The sequence below is a fragment of the Hibiscus syriacus genome, unplaced genomic scaffold, assembly GCF_006381635.1.
Source record: "Hibiscus syriacus cultivar Baekdansim isolate YM2019G1 unplaced genomic scaffold, ASM638163v2 tig00116958_pilon, whole genome shotgun sequence".
NCBI classification, from domain to species: Eukaryota; Viridiplantae; Streptophyta; class Magnoliopsida; order Malvales; family Malvaceae; genus Hibiscus; species Hibiscus syriacus.
In genome coordinates this window covers 1,047,158-1,063,155 of record NW_024063484.1, presented here as the reverse complement: position 1 = coordinate 1,063,155, position 15,998 = coordinate 1,047,158, and the positions used below count along the sequence as shown (strand labels likewise).

The 15,998-nt window shown below is 32.3% G+C and overlaps 1 pseudogene; it reads right to left on the bottom strand.

The window, feature by feature from the left end:
• Nucleotides 1-6,196: 6,196 nt before the first annotated feature.
• Nucleotides 6,197-6,559, bottom strand: LOC120189474 (annotated as a pseudogene).
• Between the last annotated feature and the right edge of the window lie 9,439 nt (nucleotides 6,560-15,998).

The following is a 15,998-nucleotide window of genomic DNA, read 5'->3' as shown; positions in this document are numbered from 1 at the left end:
CGGAGGGAACCGATTCCCCCATAGGGGTACCGATTCCCCCCTATTCAACGGTCGAAATATTTGAATTTTACACTTAGGGAACCGATTCCCTATGAGAGGGTACTGATTCCCCCACGCTCTAAGCATTTTTATTAAATGTTTTCACACTTAAACGGCTATATTATCTTCATTAATTATCACTAACGTTCAGAAGTGATTCAAGGTGTATTTAAGCAAGCGTAGAAGTCATTGATCAAAGACAAGACACATCAAGCAACTAGAATCAAGAGATAATCAAAGAGAAAGCATCAAACCTCAAGTTCGATAAATTCAATACTTAATTGAAATACTTAATTAACTCAACATAATTGAAATACTTAAATACTTCCAAGTTTGATAAATTCAAATACTTAAAAACTTCCAAGTTCGAAAATTCAAATACTTAAAAACTTCAAGTTCGATAATTGAAACAAAGTTTACGATAATTGAAATAAAGTTATAAAATAAACTACATTGCCATCTCTTCTTCATCATCTTCGCCTTCTTCGTTTGGAGGAGATATTCCAAGTTCGACTTCTTCAATGTGTAAGTTTGCTTCCAATCGGCATCAATTGCATCTTCTAGGGTGGTGATATGTTGCTTACGAGCCGCTCCATCCAAATAATCCTTTAAACAAATGCATACTTCCACCGACTCGGGACTTAGTCTTGATCTCCGTTGCGATATAACCCTGCCACTAACAAAAAAGCGGATTCCGAAGCTACCGTAGAAGCTTGGACGGTTAGTAAATCACGGGCCATGGCGGCTAGAATCGGAAATTGTGCTTCCTTTTCTTTCCACCAAGCCAAATATCCAAACTTTCAAACTCTTCAAATGTCATTTTTGATAGAAAATCGCATGACATATAATTTCCCAACTCGCTACTTGGGGTGGTAGTACGTGTTTGGATTGGGAATTTACAAGAGTGTTAAAAAGATTCAAATTTATTTACTGGACGTCTACTAGATGATTCCGCATTCATTCTCATTTGACGTGTATTACACTACTTGATCCGTATTTATTTAAATAAATTGCAAACATGTCTCGAAAACATTTGTTAAAATATTTTTTTGGTTTTGGACAAAGTTGGGTTCATCATCGGTTAGATTAAAGCAAACGCAATTTGTTCAATTAGTGTTTCAACCCCACCAACATTTAACGTTGGGTTTTAAAGCGGCGGCACAAGTAAAAATGGGGGGAATCTCCTTAAAATATTTTAAAAGTTTTCCTTCATTGCAAAGCCAATTTCTTGAAAAACTTCGGTTTCAAATTCAAAGTCATTTAGTCGGGTAGCCAACAAAAATATTTGATTAAGAACCAACGGGCTAGTAGGGTAATAAACACCGGATAAAAAAGTTGTTGCATTTTTAAAACCTCAAGCAAATCGGTTATTTTTTGGCTATAGTTTCCCAACTCGAATCCGGATAAATGTCTGGGACATGACCCCCTCGAAAAGCCGATCGTGAATGTTTTGCAATGTTTCCCTTTGCCTTAAGGCAGTATGCATCATCATCCAAGTTGAGTTCCAACGAGTTGGACAATCCAAATTAGGACCCAAAGCTTTTTTATTAACAGACTTACAAAATCGTTTATAATCATTTAGTCTTTGTTGTTGTTACAAAGAATCGATTTTATCATTGTTTTAAATTCTAATCTAATTGGCTCAATAACCTCCAAACCGGCTTGCACGGATAATTATTGTGCAACGCAACGGTATGAAAACGCACCGTCTAAATCGGTGAAAGTAATATTTTCAATCTTGGAATCGCGTTTGTATTATTCGATGCATTATCAAAAGATATAGAAAAAACTTTATTTTCTAATTTATAAAGACAATTACCCGTTTTAAAAGTGTAAATAAATTAGCACCGGTATGCGGCTCACCGAATAATTCAAACGCGATTGTTCTTTTCATCATTTGCCAATTATCTTGATCTAACCAATGTGACGTAACGGCTAAAAAGAATTTCCGGTATTATGAGGGGAACTCCAAACGTCACATGTAAGCGACACACCATAACGGTGTTCTTGGAATCCTAAAATCATTTTTTCCCTCGCCGTACGCCACATTTATAGCATCTCTTCTAAGGGTAGTACGACTTACTTGAGTATAACGTGTTGCATTAGTTGTTGAATTGTTGTCGTGAAATCTTCATCATCAAAGTGGTCGAACGGTAATGTTTTTGTAATCACGAACTTTGTAACGCTTCTCGTAATTTTTCGTTGTCGTAAACAAACACCACCTTGCGGTGTAAGATTCGATTGACTAGGATCCGATCTTGAGCGAAGTGCCTTGCATGATTTTGTCAAATGGTTCTTCAACGTTGTGTTTCCTTCCGATGCAAGAAACTTTAGACAAAGTTTACAACGCGCCCTCCTCGAGCCATTTGACATCTCACATAAATCGTAGTGATCCCAAATATCTTTGTTTCGAGTGTGTTCGATCACTCTCACGACTTCAAGGTTTCCCCCGACGGAAGATTCAACAGTGTTACTCATGATGAATAAAAAATTACAAAACTAAGATTTGAGAGATGTTTAAGTGTTGTGTAATAAGATTTGAGAAAGTTGTAATCAACCAAATACATCCCCAACCTATTTATACATGTTTAGGGTGGTAAAATGGTAATTTTTTAAAGAAAAAAACGGTCAAAAACGGTCACAAACGGCTATATTAACGGCTTGTTTTTTAAACCCAGACCGGTTTTTTTTTCGGATAAAAACCGGTTTTTTAACCGGTTTTTTTCAAACCGGTTTTTTATCCGGTAAAAAAAACCGGTCTAGGTTTTTTTCCTCCAAACCGGTTAAAATAACCGGTTTAAAAAAATCCGATCCGGTTAAAAAAAAACCGGTTTTTCCCAAAACCGGTTTCGGATATTTTTTTCGGATATTCGGATATTCGAATTTTTTGTGCACCCCTACTTCTAGGTAAGGATTATATTGTAACATATAAGGTTTAAGTTACTCAAACTTCTCCTGATATTAATCTACTGAACACATTTGCACTAATATACTAAATTCTTGTGCAATTCTTGTCACAGAAGTCTTGGCAAATAGGGCTGTAAAGGGGTCAAGTTAAGTTTGGGTATTGCTTAGCTCGACTCAATTCGAAAACTTAAAAATTGAGTTTGACTCAAATATTGACTAGATTAAAATTGTCAAGTTTGACTTGAATTTGAAACAAAAATCTAAAGTTTGGATTGACTCGAAAGCTCGTGAACTTAAAATTTTCAAGCTTGACTCGAAAGCTCGCGAACTTAAAATTTTCAAGCTTGACTCGAGCTCGAAAAACTTGGAACTCAAAACATTCTCAAACTTATAACTCAATTGAAGCTCAAACTCAAGCTAGAACTTGAACCTTAAGGGTGTGTTTGGTTCACAGAATGTAAGATTACCAGTGGGAATAAAAGATTACTAGAGAACATGATTACTGAGAATGTTGTATTTTGTGTTTGGTTGGTTTAGAAAGAATGTAAGATTACCGTGTTTGGTTAAAGGAAAAAAATATTATTGGAATGTATATTTGACCAAATTGTCCTTGTTATATATTTGTTTTTTTAACAAGTTAGAAAAATATTTATATATTTTCTTTAAAAAATTTAAATTCATAAAATTTATATAATTTTTTTTTACAAAATTAAAAATATAAAAATGTTTAATGAAAGGGTAAAATTTTATTTTAACACCTTAACTTCATATAAAATTTTAATTATAGATTTTTTTTGTAAATCTAAAATAGTTTAAGGATAAATTTGTAATTTAACCTTCGTAGAATTTTTATTATTCAATGATAGAAGAATGATATTTTTGAAAAAAAAATAAAAATTTAAGGACATTTTAGTCCAAAACGCCGGTAATGTTACAATACCTAAGGGAAGGGAGGTAATGACATTCCCGGTAATATACCCCAAAAAATCTACTATTGGTAATAAAACATTACTGGGAATGAGATTCCCATGAGAATGGAATCCACATTCTCCTGTTTGATTGGTCGGGAATGTCATTCCCGGTAATCTTACATTACCAATAGTAGATTTTTTGGGATATATTACCAGGAATGTCATTACCTCCCTTTCCTTAGGTATTGTTGGATTACCGGCGTTTTGGACTAAAATGTCCTTAAAAAAAATTCTTTAAAAAATATCCTTAATCTGTCATTGAATAATAAAAATTCTACGAAGGTTAAATTACAAATTTATCCTTAAATTATTTTAGGTTTACAAAAAAAATTCTATAATTAAAATTTTATATGAAGTTCAGGGATTAAAAAAAAATTACCCTTTCATTAAACCTTTTTTTTATATTTTTAATTTTGTAAAAAAATTTATATAAATATTATGAATTTAATTTTTTAAAGAAAATATATAAATATTTTACAATTTGTAATATTATACAAATATATAATAGGACAATTTGGTCAAATATACATTCCAATAATCTTTTATTCCTTTAACCAAACACGGTAATCTTACATTCCTGCTAAACCAACCAAACACAAAATACAACATTCCCAGTAATCCTATTCCCTGGTAATCTTTTATTCCCACTGGTAATCTTACATTCCGTGAACCAAACACACCCTAAAAGTACATAAAAATCTTATATTGTATTTTTTTATAAAAATAACACATAAATATTAACATTATTAATAATTTTATTTAAAAATCTAAAAATTTAAGGAGTATATTATTTTTTCGAGTTGCTTGCAAGCTTTTTAAGTCGGGTATCAAGTAGCTTACTTTGACTTATTAAAAATTCGAGTCGAGTTCGAGCTCAAGTCGAATCCATTCGATTCGAGTATTGATTAAACTTTGGCTGGTCTTTGACCGAGTCTATCTCAAATAATTCTCGATTTTTTTGTCTCATTTATATTCCTAGTGACAAATATTTGCAGCAAACTTGTGCCAATGAACCATATGTTTTTACTTAATATTACTATCAAACCATGTCTCAACCTTTCTTACTAAATAAATGTAGGCTAATTCCATCTTATGATTTTTAGGAATATCAAAAACGAAGAAGTACTTATGACACTTTCGCATCCCTTACTATTTTGTCCATCAAAGGATGGAAACTCTATCTTTGGAATTAGGGTAAAGGCCCCATGGGTATGATTCTGAGCATTTATATCACTCACACAAGGTTCATTAATCATAATGTTCTCACTCTATATTTGTTGTGTTTTCCTAGTCTACCCAGTTAGTTGATTGATTTAATATTTTGTTTTGATGCTAATTGTCACAAATTGTCCTGATGTCAATTGTCACAAAAGATACAGTGATCGGCGATCAATCTCCAGATTGACAACATAACTAAGAGAGGAGAAATACTATTTTAGTCTTATTTAGTTTGTGCATTTTATGATTCACAATATATACATTGCAAGTATCATATAGAAAAGAAGTACAATTCGAGTTTTGGAGACATTATTTATAAGGACAGCCAATTACCTACGCTCTTGCAGCATGCCCCCTTCGGTTAGGGTCGAAATCAGGATGAATCCACAATTTTTAAATCATTACTTTAAAATTTAAGAATTAGACAATCAAGGTCTAATTTGTTTAATTTCAAAATTGATAAAGATATGTGAAATATTCAAAAAATGGGTCAAGGACTAAGTTATCTAATTTTAAAATCAACAAGAACTTAAGAAGTATTTGAATAAAAAAATGAAGGGCTAACTTTATTTTTACTAATTTTAAATTTAATATAGACTTAAAAGGCATTTAACTAAAAAGATAAGAATGCCCATAATTTAATTTATCAAGTCTTAAATTAAAACTAGTGGTGACCTACAAGTAATTAACGAAAACAATCACGAACCTCAAACATAAATTATAACACATACACAAACTGAGAAATTAGTTCTACAACATTGCTATTAACCAAGGTTCTTTTTTCTTGTTAAAAAATTGGCCAAGTTTTATGTCAATAGTTTGATATAAAAGATAATGTTGTTTTTAAAGTCATTTCGGAAATTATTAAATCTCAACAAATTAAGATGGGTTTTGTCGTTTATTTTAAATTAAAAGAAAGTAATATAATGTATTAGTGTAATTCGCAACTTTCTTACTCAAAAACCACAATTAAGTACTTCACCAGAAAAGGTTACACACTCACCGAGTAGACCTGAAATCTATACTATGCATGGAATCAAATTTACGTGGCCGTTTATATATTAAACCCAAAGGGCTCCTACTTGTTTAAGCATTGGGAGTAAGGATCGGTTAAGATGAAGACTCGTGATCTGGTTGGCTCCACCGACAAATTCACCACCGATGAAGATGGTCGGATTGGAGGGATTGCAAGCAACCGAGTCTCAAGAGAGCTTGTTCGATTTCGTGTCCTCCAGGGATCTCATCGAGTTCGTGAATCGCAGGGTTGACTCCGAAGTTGTAGAAAAGGGTTTTGATGCTGTGGGACATGCAACATGAACTCTTGCTGAAGATCACAACCGGCTTCTCGGATGACAACTTTGTCACTCTCTCCATTTGATAATGTGGAATTCAAATGCCAAAAGGTAAGCTAGGGTTTTGCAAGTGAAAGGGTTACCATTAGCACATTAGATTGTGAGGTACTTTGAATGTGCTCACTAGGCAGCATGGATATATATAGGCAAGGATGAATCGAGGGGGTGACCCGGGATAATCATCCTCTGAAAATTTTAAATTGTCATATATTTTAGATTTTTTTCCTTTTTATTTTTCTATTGATAATATGTTTTCGCCCCATAAAATTTTATAAGTTTGCCCTCCTAAAATTTTAGAAGTTAGTCTCCTAAAATCATGTGTTTATCTCCATATATAGGGTTTCTGATGAATGTATATGACGTTTGGTTGGCAAGAAAATAAAGCTTTTATTTTTTTCTTGATGGAAAATGAGAGAGGGATTTAGAATTATTCTATTAGATCACAAGTGAAAGTGATCCATTGCAATGGAAAAAAGAAAGATCACCATCTTGAATCTCTCTTTATATACGGAATTATATTTAGAAGTTCGATCGTCAAGTCTGGATCTACCCTGGTCGGGTACATGTGCATAGGCAATGCTTCATAACACTCGAAAATGTCTCACACTTGACTTTATTCTGCTCCAAGCTTCTTGAGGATTTATATTATCCACTTTCTTTGTTGGCGAACGATTGGACAAATAAACTGCACATGAAACAACTTCCGCCCAAAACACTTTAGGCATATTCTTTGCCTTCATCATACTCCTAGCTATGTTAAGAATGTTTCTCTTTTTCCTCTCTGCAACTCTATTTTATTTTGGCGATCTGGGCACCTTCAAAGGACAACATATTCCATGTGTTTTGCAAAATTAATTAAATTAATTAAAAGTAAATTCGCCTCACCATCGAACCTTAAGGATTTTATCTCATAACCACTTTCCTTTTTAACACGAGCTTTAAAACTTTTAAAAACACCAAAGGCCTCAGATTTATGCTTCAAGAATTAAACCCAAATCTTTCTACTTTAATCATCAATGAAGAGTAAGAAGTATCTATTTTTACCGAATGATGGCGGAGTGATTGGTCCACATACATCGGTATGAACAAGTTGAAGAGGCTCGATTGCTCTTGATGTTGTTTCTTTTGGAAAACTCGTCCTTGCATTCTTGCCTATGAGACACACCTCATACAATTGGTTAGGGTGACTAATGATCGAAATTCCTTTTATCATCTTATTTTCTCCAAGCATTTTGGGAGCTCAAAAATTCAAGTGACCAATCTCATGTGCCAACACCATGCATCATCTTTCACACTAGTCTTCAAGCACTTTGCATCAATTGTCTTGAGATTCAATAAAAACATTCTATTCTTCGACATTGATACTTTAACAACCAATTTTGTATATTGATCTCTTAGCCAAAGACAACGATCTTTCATGTGAACTTCATAACCTCTTTCAAGGAGTTGTCCCAAACTCAAAATATTACTGTTTAACTTGGGCACGTAATAAACATCAATAATAAGGCTATGGCTGTCATCCTTTAGAGAAATTAAAATAGTGATTTTCCCTTGAATTTGGATGTTCGATGAGTCTCCAAATGAAACATTACCATTAAATTTCTCATCAAGTTCCACGAAAACCTCTTTGTCTCCGCACATTTGATTGCTTGCTCCATTGTCAAGATATCCAGTACTAGCATCATTGTTATCTTCCTTCTTGAATGCCAGCAATAAGGTTGGCTCTTCAACATTTTGTTGATCTTTAATGAGATTGACCCTATCTTAATTTCTACTTTCATTTTGGCATTCCCAAGAAAAATGACCAAATTTATGACAATTATAACATTTAATATTGGACTTGTCATACCTCGTTTCTTTGATCTTTGATTATTAAATCTTCCTCTTCCCCTTGATCTTCCTTGATTTCTTGATGACGAACTTACATCATTGCTTGTACGATCTTCACAAGAACTTCTTGCATATACTTATTGGCCAAAACTTTGACCTCATCCACATCCTCAACCCTTTTGATTCTTTTCTTTTCGGTTGTTTTTCAAAGACACATTGGCTTTGAGGGCTTGTTCAATGGACTCATCTTGTCTCCTATTGAATTTATCTTCTTGGGCTTGCAACTCACCCATAACTTGTTCAATAGTCATAGAGTCTAAATCCTTTGATTCAATATCACAAACCATATAATAAAATTTTAGAGTTAAAGAACGAAGGATCTTTTCAATTACACGAACATCTTCTAAAGTTTCTTTATATCTCTTCATTTGATTAACAATAATCATCACCCTTGAGTATTAATCTCAAATTGAATTAAATTCCTTCATCCGCAAGGTTTCAAACTCACATAGCAATACTTGGAGTCGAACTTTCTTCACTTTGTCAACTCCTTAGAGAGAATTTTGTAAAATCTCTCATGCTTCCTTTACGGTGTTGTCATTTGTCACTTTTACAAACATCAAATCATCCAGACATTGGTGGATGAGAGTAAGAGCTTGTTGATCCTTCTTTCTTGTATTCACCAAAGACTCATTTTCTTGTTGTAATAATGAAGCCTCGTCTTGGGGAGATTCATAATCATTGTGTGTGATCTCCCAAGCATCTTGTGCTCCGAGCAAAGCCTTCATACAAAGACATCAATTCTCATAATTATCTTTTGTAAGACGATCGAATTGAAATGGAAACATATCATTATTGGCAATCTTCACTTATTATTGAACCTAGCTCTGATACCACTTATTGGGACATGGAAGTATGAAACTTAAACTTGTAGAGAAGAAGACGAAAATATAAGAAGAAACTTTTAAATTGAATTTGATTTGCTTCAATACTTATGATCCTTTATATAGAATTATAAGTGACTATTAGAATGATTACAAAACTATTGATAACACCTTTTCTTTATACATAATCATGTCTATTCTCCATGAATAATCATATTCATTCATGATGAATAGTAACACATTATCATTATCAATGAAAAGATATAATTATTCATAGAAATGTTTAAATTAAATATTTAACAATCTCTACATATCTTTTACGGCCGCAATAGAACGATCATATCCTCATAAATAGGATAACTTAATCAGATTCCACTAAAATATACATTAATTTTTCCATATGGTCATGTTGAAAGCCTCAAAGGCCACTTCTCATATTCCTCAACAATAGTAGGATCATATACTTAATAACTTTACTCAAAAAAACATAATTAGTACATTACCAAAAAGATAATATACATTGACTAATTAATTAGTAGGATTATAACACCCCCAACCCGTATCCGACCCGGATACGAGTCCGAAGTGTCACATTGACTTTTCAAACATTTATTCGTATAAAATAGTGAGTAATTTAAAAACTTTGATAACATTTAACTTATTCAAAACGTTTACAAAATATATCAGAGTTCATACAATTTATATCTTTAGACTACATGCTAACTACACTCTATAAACAGTACATATATTTTCTTATCTGACATTTGGTAAGGAGAACTGACCTGTCTTGCTCCGCATTACTCTTTACTCTTCTCGAAACCTACGTGTGAAACAATCACACGCTAAGTCGAAGACTTAGTGAGACATAAAAACTTATAATGCTCTTTATAACATATATCAATACATGCATGTTCTGTTCTATCATGTTATACCAAATTACATGCTTTCTTCGTATCATATAAAATCATATCAGATTATCTAATAAGCAATACATGCATACATATAAATCATCATTAGTCACTATCATTTAATCACATAACATATATACTTAATCTATACATCCTCATGTCCTTGCTATTAAATTTATCATCCCACAACACATATTTGTTATTTTCTCTTGATTAGCCCATGTACATACGTGAGAACTAATGATAGGTGAGTCTATTGAGGTTATGCACCACTTGCTGTCACCACAGCTCATATAAATGTCCCGAATGACCTATCCAGAGGTCATAAAGACCCCGGTAACTATCCAGAGGTTATAAAGATCCTCGGTAACTGTCCAGAGGTCATAAAGATCCTCGGTAACTATCCATAAAGACCACATATCATTCCTTAAGAATCATATACATATGCCAAGGATCAAGTATGTGTCTCACCAGACTTCACACATGTTCCAAAGAATACATATATGTCCCGAAAGACCACAATGTCCCCGAAGGACCACATAGACCCTCGACTCTTGGCATGCCAACTATACCCCTAGCTCTCATGACACATAACATGGGCATTGTCATTTAACAGTTCATATTACTTGTCATTTCTCTTCTATCACATACCATATGTATGTGTAACCATGTATTCCATATCATATCACATGTTCATATAATCATGTAATATATATAATAACCTATATCCATTTCATGTATCCGTGCACATATCAAAATCATAAATCAAATAACATTGTATTATTACATACTTTGTTCCATAGCCATATATTTACATATCTTATACTTACCTAGTTTACTCTATTTCACACATAATCACGTAATATACTTACGCATAGATCATTTTCATACCTAAATCATATAACACCCAATTCTTCTTCATAAAGTTATATATTATATTCATATAATATCATATTATCCTATAAGTAAATACTTATCTTATGGTTTGGTATCATCATTTATACTCAATTCCCTTCACTAATATATTATTCTCATATTACTCTATAGTCTAATCTTATTTAACTCATCACCTTTCTCATGTAGTCATATAAATCTATTATATAAATTCTTATAATTGATCACTTATACTATTAACATGTATGGCCACTTATCATATAACCTATTTCATATTCCCATGCAATCATATAGACCATTCATATTAATTCCTATACTTATCACAATACATGTATTCACACAATCATTTAACACATATTGTAATATATATCACATATACCCAAATCAAACATATGCCTATGATCATAAATTAATGCATTATAATATAGGAAATAGACTCGTCGCAAGTCTTATTTCCATTAAACATCATAAACTAACTTGTATGCACTCACCTGGCCTCATTAGTCCATTCCAATATCTTATCTTCCCTTTTTATCGATCTTACTTGTCAATGATTCTGGAACTCGTTTAGGCTCTGAATCTACATAATTATACATTTTAAGACAATTATTAGATACCTACACCTTGTAATTTGATACTAGCAACTTAAACGAACTTATTAAACCAATATTTACAATTTTCCTTTAGGGGGAATCGGTTCCCTACTATGGGGGTATCGATTCCCTCATGACATTCTGGAAATTTTGTTTGTTTGAAGGGGTATCGGTTCCCCTTGAATGGGTACCGATTCCCCTTGCCCAGAAATCATATTTTTGAGCTCGAAATTCACTTTATTTCAGCTTAAACCTTCATATTTTACTTCCTTTAATATTCCTAACTTCCATACACATATTTAAACTCATTTCTATTCCATAATCACTTCTTTAAACCCAAAATTCCATCATTTACATGGCATTCAAGAATCACACTAAATTCTCAATGTGTTCTAATTCCAATTCTAACACTTTTTACTTCTTAATTAGATTGATGACAAGTCAAATTCATTCATAAAACTTCAACAACCATACCATATCAAAATTTCATCTTAAAACTCATATTACAAATTCCTTCTTAATTCCTTTATCTTATTGTTTAAATTCCATATAATCTTTCCTTAAGATTATTTAATACCCAAATAATCAAAACTAATTTATAAATTCAAGAATTAAGAAACTGAAATTAACTCACCCTTATGAAGTAAACCAACGGGAAGAAGAAAGAAGAAGAATGAAGCTTTCCAGACACTTCCTCACCCATAAGCTTCTCTCTTTAAATAAGAGATAAATATCTTTTACATAAAAAGACCATGATACCCTTTCAATTCTTCCATAATTACCATTTAATCCACTATCAAAATATTACACTTTAAATCCCTAAACTTTTCAATTTTTCCTAAATTGATCACCAAATTCTGAAACTTTTCAATTTAGTCACTAACCCGGTATTGCGGATGTTACAAATCTCCCCTCCTTTTAAAAAAATTCGCCCTCGAATTTTCACTGAACATCTTAATAAGAACATATCTTCTAATGTTCTTATGTTGCTTCCCTGACTTATTCTTTCTTGTCATCATCAGAAACTTACTTTTCAATCCTTTAGTTTTCCAACTATCTTTTTCGTTTATACATTCATCTTCTGTTGCTTATCATATAAACAATAACCAATAATACCAATCCATTGTTGTCTTTTCTCTCATTCAAATATGCATTTTTCCTTTGACCTTTCTAAAATTCCATGTAATGTCACTCATCACGTTGACAGTAACATCCATCTCATCACTCTATATCATAAATCCATCTATTTCTTCATAACTCTCTAAATACCTTATAACCATACCAAACTTGTATTTCGTCATCATTTGACCAAAACACAACTTTAAATCATCTTCAATTGTGATTAAACATATACTTTAAGGAGTCGAACAATATTTTCACATCACCTTGCACACTTTTCATGTTTCTATATCGAACTTATCATTTACACTTCCATACGAATCCTCACTTCATTCACTATATCACATTTACGTAATCAAAATATACAATTATATCCAATACAATTTCATCACAAAATCTTGTTAGTCAACGCTAACTCTTTCCATCTAGAATACAAACTCTTTTACAAACAATAACCGCGTCACTTGATCTTTTAACATCCTTATGGTGACACTCGTTCACCATATTCCATCTTATCCACATAATTACAAACTTCTCAATTTAATTTCTCCACTATGGAGAAATGAACATCTTCTAGCATTATCTTTATATCATATATCCAAAGGTCTGTAACAACAGAGCCTTCCTCAAATTCACCATTGAGATCGGGTGCTCATAACTCTATTAACTATTTCGATACATTCATTCTATGAGTTAATGAAGTATACAATTAAAAACACATCGGAATATCATTCAACATCATGAATCATTCTCTAATCTTATACAGACATTTCCTGAGGTTTTCGCTCTTCTCCCTGCCTGGCCAGGGCAGGTGAATGCTATTACCCTCAGGTCTATCGCCTTGTGCTTCACTTTGGAAGCTCTCATATATTCATGTGCTCATATCCTTACTTCTATCACATATCACATGTGCATATGATCATCCAATTCATATCGTATAACGTATGTCATTTGTATATGTTCATATATCATCTATCATATTATATAAACATATATATATATATATATATATATATATATATATATATATATATATATATATATATATATATATATATCTCATAACTCATTCTCAGTATTCACTTATCTTATATAACATAACAATTTAACTCTATTAACAAGACATCACACTCCTTACCCTATCAGATCAGAAATTTTTCACTCTATGTTGGCATGTACACATTTTATTACATTTTGGACTTCAGTTTATGCCAAGAATCGGCTAAACCTTAGCTCTGATACCATTAAATGTAACACCCCCCAACCCGTATCTGACCCGGATACGAGTCCGAAGTGTCACATTGACTTTTCAAACATTTATTCGTATAAAATAGTGAGTAATTTAAAAACTTTGATAACATTTAACTTATTCAAAACGTTTACAAAATATATTAGAGTTCATACAATTTATATCTTTAGACTACATGCCAACTACACTCTATAAAACAGTACATATATTTTCTGATCTGACATTTGGTAAGGAGAACTGACCTGTCTTGCTCCGCATTACTCTTTACTCTTCTCGAAACCTACGTGTGAAACAATCACACGCTAAGTCGAAGACTTAGTGAGGCATAAAAACTTATAATGCTCTTTATAACATATATCAATACATGCATGTTCTGTTCTATCATGTTATACCAAATTACATGCTTTCTTCGTATCATATAAAATCATATCAGATTATCTAATAAGCAATACATGCATACATATAAATCATCATTAGTCACTATCATTTAATCACATAACATATATACTTAATCTATACATCCTCATGTCCTTGCTATTAAATTTATCATCTCACAACACATATTTGTTATTTTCTCTTGATTAGCCCATGTATATACGTGAGAACTAATGATAGGTGAGTCTATTGAGGTTGTGCACCACTTGCTGTCACCACATCTCATATAAATGTCCCGAAGGACCTATCCAGAGGTCACAAAGACCCCGGTAACTATCCAGAGGTCATAAAGATCCTCGGTAACTGTCCAGAGGTCATAAAGATCCTCGGTAACTGTCCATAAAGACCATATATCATTCCTTAAGAATCATATACATATGCCAAGGATCAAGTATGTGTCTCACCAGACTTCACACATGTTCCAAAGAATACATATATGTCCCGAAGGACCACAATGTCCCGAAGGACCACATAGACCCTCGACTCTTGGCATGCCAACTATACCCCTAGCTCTCATGACACATAACATGGGCATTGTCATTTAACAGTTCACATTACTTGTCATTTCTCTTCTGTCACATACCATATGTATGTGTAACCATGTATTCCATATCATATCACATGTTCATATAATCATGTAATATATATAATAACCTATATCCATTTCATGTATCCGTGCACATATCAAAATCATAAATCAAATAACATTGTATTATTACATACTTTGTTCCATAGCCATATATTTACATATCTTATACTTACATAGTTTACTCTATTTCACACATAATCACGTAATATACTTACGCATAGATCATTTTCATACCTAAATCATATAACACCCAATTCTTCTTCATAAAGTTATATATTATATTCATATAATATCATATTATCCTATAAGTAAATACTTATCTTATGGTTTGGTATCATCATTTATACCCAATTCCCTTCACTAATATATTATTCTCATATTACTCTATAGTCTAATCTTATTTAACTCATCACCTTTCTCATGTAGTCATATAAATCTATTATATAAATTCTTATAATTGATCACTTATACTATTAACATGTATGGCCACTTATCATATAACCTATTTCATATTCCCATGCAATCATATAGACCATTCATATTAATTCCTATACTTATCACAATACATGTATTCACACAATCATTTAACACATATTGTAATATATATCACATATACCCAAATCAAATATATGCCTATGATCATAAATTAATGCATTATAATATAGGAAATAGACTCGTCGCAAGTCTTATTTCCATTAAACATCATAAACTAACTTGTATGCACTCACCTGGCCTCACTAGTCCATTCCAATATCTTATCTTCCCTTTTTATCGATCTTACTTGTCAATGATTCTGGAACTCGTTTAGGCTCTGAATCTACATAATTATACATTTTAAGACAATTATTAGATACCTACACCTTGTAATTTGATACTAGCAACTTAAACGAACTTATTAAACCAATATTTACAATTTTCCTTTAGGGGGAATCGGTTCCCTACTATGGGGGTATCGATTCCCTCATGACATTCTGGAAATTTTGTTCGTTTGAAGGGGTATCGGTTCCCCT